Here is a 5,541-nt window from a genome sequence, read left to right as displayed (position 1 = left end):
CAGTTCAACCAAAATCTCATTTTAAACCAGTTCTCTACCTTCCCCAGCCAAAACGTAAGGAGCTGCTCTCACACTCAAACAAGGATGTTGTAGTGGAACCAACACTGATTTCACTAAGCAGATGTAGAGGTCATCTATCAGCTTAATTAGTTGTCTCCAACAGGCAAGCCTTAGTCTTCCTGTTAAATATTAGATCTTCAGTGCAGAGGGCTGGACAGTGCTGCAAGTGTCACCAATTGTCTGTTAGGCTGGATGAACCATGGATCCTTCATACTCTTCTTGATTTTCAGAAGAGAAGGGGTTAGTGCTCCTTACTACAGCTTGATCTTCGTAGGGCAATTCTTAGCTTGAGGCCAAAAACTCCAGAGTGAAGTGGAAGAAAGGGCTGAGCTCTGCAAGGTTGTGAGAAACACACACTGACTTCTCTAGCAATTCTCAAGGCTGCTGCTGGCTCCATGCCTCTGATGCACAGAGTGAGAACATGGAGGCAAGCTGATGTGGAGATGCAGCAAGCCAGCAGTTTCCCAGGAGAAAGCAGATACAGCACCTAACAGCAAACCCAGGAGACCCAGCAAACCCAGGCCAGCCCCAAGGTGCAGCACAGCCACCTGTCTCAGCTCAAGAAGTCCTTGCAGCATTGTTTGATATAAGATACCTGGCTACCTTATAAATATATCTGCTCTTCCTGAGAGAACAGGGGTCTTGAAAGAGGAGGCATTATCATGATGCAGTAACCTCATCAAATCATTTGGAGGGAAGCTTTGGGGGACATCTAGTCCAGTCATGACGTGGGACATCTACAATCACTAGAACTTGTCAGTGGTGCCTTTGTCTAGCTGAGTCTTGGAAACTTCCAAGGATTGAACTTCCATTGTATTTATGGGTAATGTTTTTCACTGCAGCACAGGTTCCCTAGGAAAGTTTTCCCTAGGCTTTTGAATATCCCAGGACACAGGATGTACTGCTGGCCACAGCTTGCAGAAGACCAAGTCCTATCTACACTATTTTAAAACTGGTAAGCAAAAAATGAATAAAAATAAGCAAACATTTGGAAACAGACTCACAAAGAGAGGATACAAATGCATTTCTCATACTACCTGAAACTTAGCACTAACTACAGGAACTCTTTCAGGATTTCTGTTTTCAAAAGCTCTCTCAGTTAGCAGAGTTGAAGAAAGTTTATGGTGCTCTGTACTCTCTCTGACAGAATAAAGCAGCACAAAAACAAGAAGACATTAAACAATGTCTGACTGCAAGCCTAACTTTCATGGCATTCTCTGTTCAGCAGGGTGTTTTACACAGCAGGGATTTCAATCTCTGATTATGACTCCTCATTTATGCCTTTCAGTTCTTTAAGGTAGTTTTCAAGCACAAATAAACTCACAGGGGCACACTTGTCCCCTCTAGTTCTAATTAATGCCGTTGAAACTCATCACTGGCTAGGTGCATGAGGGCAGCTCATAGACATGCAACCATTCATCAAGAAAAACCCATTGTATAACACCCAATAAAGCATGTCTTGACTTCAGGGAGTCTTTTCTTCAGGCTTTTCTTCTGATTCATTTAAAGAGAAGGCTAAAGAACCAAAATTCATGTACATCATTCAGTTCTTTGTCTGGCTAAAGCAAAGAACTAGTTTTAGTCTGCTCCACCATGTTCCAGATTAGCTCACTGCATAATTTAACGTAATTGTCTTATAAATCACACTTAGAATCACAGAATTAGGATTGGAAAGGAATCCTAGAGGTCTTCTGATGCAAACCCCTGCTCAAAGCCGGCTTGGCTTCAGACTTAGATCAGACTGCTCAGGGCAAATTGTGAGTCTTCTCTGAAGAACACAGCCTCTCTGTAACCACTCCCATTATGAAGAACTTTTTCCTTAGAGCTATCATAATTCCCTTGTTGCAAGTTGTATTCATTGCCTCTCATTCTTTCTCTGGAACTCTCTCTGTCTTTTCTTTAACTATCCATTAGGCAATTGAAAACTACAATTAGACCTCTTCTAGTTTTTTTTCTTCCTAGCGGAGTAAACTCAGGTCTTTCAGCGTCTCATTTTATCTCACGTGCTCCAGTCCTCTAACCACCTTTGTCATTGTTGGCTGGACTTGCTCTGCTTTGTCAACATCTCCCCTATACTAAGAAGCCCAAAAATGAAGACAGGACTACAAGTACAGCCCTGTGATTGCTGAATAGAGGAGAATAATTACTCCTTGGAGTTGCTGGATAAAATTCCATTAATGCAACTAGTATGTAGTCAGCTTTCACTACCTCAAAGTCACACTGCTGATTGATCTTCAGCTTGTGTACCTGAACCCCCAGGTCCTTTACTGCAGAGCTGCTCTCTAACCACATGGATTCTAACCCACGCTCCTTGCAAAAATTGCATGCACTTTTTGATATGCCTTAGCAACACCATAAAATCAACATGTGATTTGTAATTTAAGGGTAGTAAATACACCTCATGTGCAGAACAGAAAACAGATGGGAGGGCAGCTGAATTTGTTTGCAACTGACAATTCAGAGCATATTGAGGAATAATTTACAAATTGTATTCCCCCACCTCCTACTTTATTTTTTTCCTAATGCAGTATCTGACCCTTAAATGTTTGTGTCAGATGCAAAACTTTTGCCTTGTCTGAGGCCTCATGGACCAGATGCAGCAGGACAGCCTGATCATCTGTGCTCCACTGTGGAGAGGAAATAAGGCACAAATATTTGTTATGAGAGTCAAAGGAAGCAAAAGGGACACATCTTGCACCTCTGGTTCACAGTATCTAGTTCCAACCCAAAGCTGGGAAATGGAGGGTGGAGGAAAGGTCAGGAGTTCAGCACTCCCCTCATCTTCTCACTATGAGTTTAAATAAGCAGAGAGAGAAGGAGAAGAAAGATGGCTTATCTTGTCAAGAAAGCAACAGAAAACAGTCTAACTCTCCAGAGAGGACACCACAATATGGAGCAGTGATGACGAGCAGGCCTTTTCCACCTGTCTTCCTTACAGTCATTCTTCTGATGGGATACTGAATTGTGTTAGCAGCACCTCTGGCACAGAAGGGGAGTTTAAAACACTGTATCTGCTCCATCTAGTGATTTCAGAACAAGTCAGGCTGTAAGCCTGTACTTGAGATGAAGATAGCTGCAGGTGAAAATATAGGGGACTATAGACTATATACAATCTGAGGCTGCAGCTTGGTGGTCATGGCAGTGGAAGAGCTGATGGGAATTTCCCATGCTTCATAAGCTAATCTGTGGTAAGACATATTTTAGGAAATGAGACCCTTCATATTTCTTATTTCAGTTTTCACCTCCTTCTCTTATATTTTATAAAAGCTCAATCTGTCTTACATAACAAAAAAACCCAGCAAACGAGAGTATAGTATTATACCCATGGCATCACAGCAGCCTGAGACAGACACATCACCACAACAGAAAGGAGAAGGAGAGGAAGCTCATACAAAGTACAGCCTTGTCTCAGAAGGCAAATACACAGACAGAAAGAACTCCAGCACAAGTGAAGAAAGCCCCAAGTTTGCTTGGTTTTTGACGCAGAGGACTGGAGCAGCCTGCATTTTGACTTAATTGTCACGAAACAGAGCACATGACAGCAGTTGGTATCTTCAAGGATAAACAGCAGAAACAGATTATATACCCTGCTATGCATGTGCATGTTGCATTGCAAGAGCCACGGATGCTACATGTGACAACCAAGTTTAGGTGACAACACCAGGTGCCTGGACCACAACTTGATGCAAAAAATGAACATCTCTGTGGCTCATTGTAGTCTAAAAGCTAACACTTTCTTTACAGAATCATTTTCTGTTTCCTTTCCTAGATGGAAATCCAGTCCTGAAAAGCATAGAATGAATGTTTTCTTATCTAGCTGTAGGTTTTTATGGTGCACTGCTGGCAAGGAATCTTTCCTTCCCCTGCTAACACTCTGGCATCAACTCTACCGCTCAGGAAAAGCCCAGCCTTCCTGACCAAGATCACTATTTATACTGGATGCCCATTAATTGCATTGCTTGAAATGATTTGCTGTGGGTTTTCTTTTTTTATTCTAGCTGCATTGTGTCATGATCTGATGACTGATTGGGTCCTGTGAGCAATCACGAGCCCAAGCCTATTGCTTCTAGCTTGATAGAGTGTATATCTCTATTTCATATTCAATAATGATGAATGGTCATGGCTTACATTTATATAGGGCCTTTCATCCAGAAAGATCCCAAAGCACTTTACAAATTGATTTACTGTGCAAACTATGGGGTTTATTCTCCGCTTCATAAGCTCGTATAAATCCCATTGAGTTACTTGCACTTCATCACAGTACTTGGTACTGCCCAAACAAAGCACAAGCAATACACCCAGCAGAGAGTCAGGGAACACTTATAGAAATATGAAAGAGTTCAGAACTTCAGTTCTATGTCTTATCCAAAAAGCAGAATCTTCAGCAGGTGAGCATCCACCAAAGCCTAGAAAAGTACTACTTTCTGTATTACTTCTAATAAGGCTTCCTGCAGTAAAACATTTCTTGGAGAGGACACAACCCAGAACTGAGTCTGCCTGCTCACATAACTGCACCCTCAGGCAGTAGCTCCTAAAACCCATCAGGCTTCCTTCTGTTTTAAAAAAACCCACAATTAAACAGAAAGCTACCAGCAATGAAACATCAGTAGCCATCAATATAGGTTGCTTGTGCATCTTAAGGGTTGCAAAAAAAGGTTCAACGGGAGGAATGATCAGACAAATTTCCTGGCAAGAATTTGAGCAAATATTTAGCCACAATATGATGCTCTGCACTAATGTTTAGAAGCAAATCATCCAGTTCCCTTCTCCTCTGTTTAACTTGGAGTAGGAAAGAAATGCACCAGGTACATGCCCGGGTTGATCAGCTGCTGTTGCTCCTCATCAAAAGGGTATCCCAGATCTGGGATCTAGCCTTTACATTTCCAAATGTAAGGGGTACAGAGTGAAGCAGGGATTAACGACTAAGATGATAGGTATTCAAATATTTTCTCCACCCAATCTAAAACCTTTAAAGGAGCAACACCATCTCTGCCTCCATGACTTTGTCATAGAATTAAAGGAGGTGGATTAAAAAAAAAAGAAAAAGGCAGAGATTCTCTAATAAATATGGTGCCTGTGAAAGTGAGATGCCAACAGTAGCTCTTACGAGGCATGGCTTTTGCCATGGCATAGGGTGAGTACATACCTTTTCTCTACTGTATCACTTCTGAAATGGCTGCAGCACAAATGCTGGTTCTAATCTGACCAAAGACCAAGTCATGCCAAATTACCCAGTGTGGGTGACAGACCCACCTCCTCAGGGATTTTAACCAAAATTTGTTCTCTTGGAACCCAAAAAGAAATAGCTCATAGATATTTGAATGTAAAAGGTAATAATCTAGTGCTAGAATTACATAAAACTTCCAGGTGTTGGCCACTGTCTTTTCTTTCTTGGCCAACCAGAAAGCATTAGAATTAGCATGCTGACATATTGCAGCAATAAGTACAGTCAAAAATAAAAAGAGGAAAAAAAAGATCCCT

This window comes from Sylvia atricapilla, chromosome 6 (genome assembly GCF_009819655.1).
Source record: "Sylvia atricapilla isolate bSylAtr1 chromosome 6, bSylAtr1.pri, whole genome shotgun sequence".
In the NCBI taxonomy this organism is placed as follows: Eukaryota; Metazoa; Chordata; class Aves; order Passeriformes; family Sylviidae; genus Sylvia; species Sylvia atricapilla.
The sequence above is the reverse complement of the archived record's forward strand: the minus strand, read 5'-3'. Positions refer to the sequence as shown.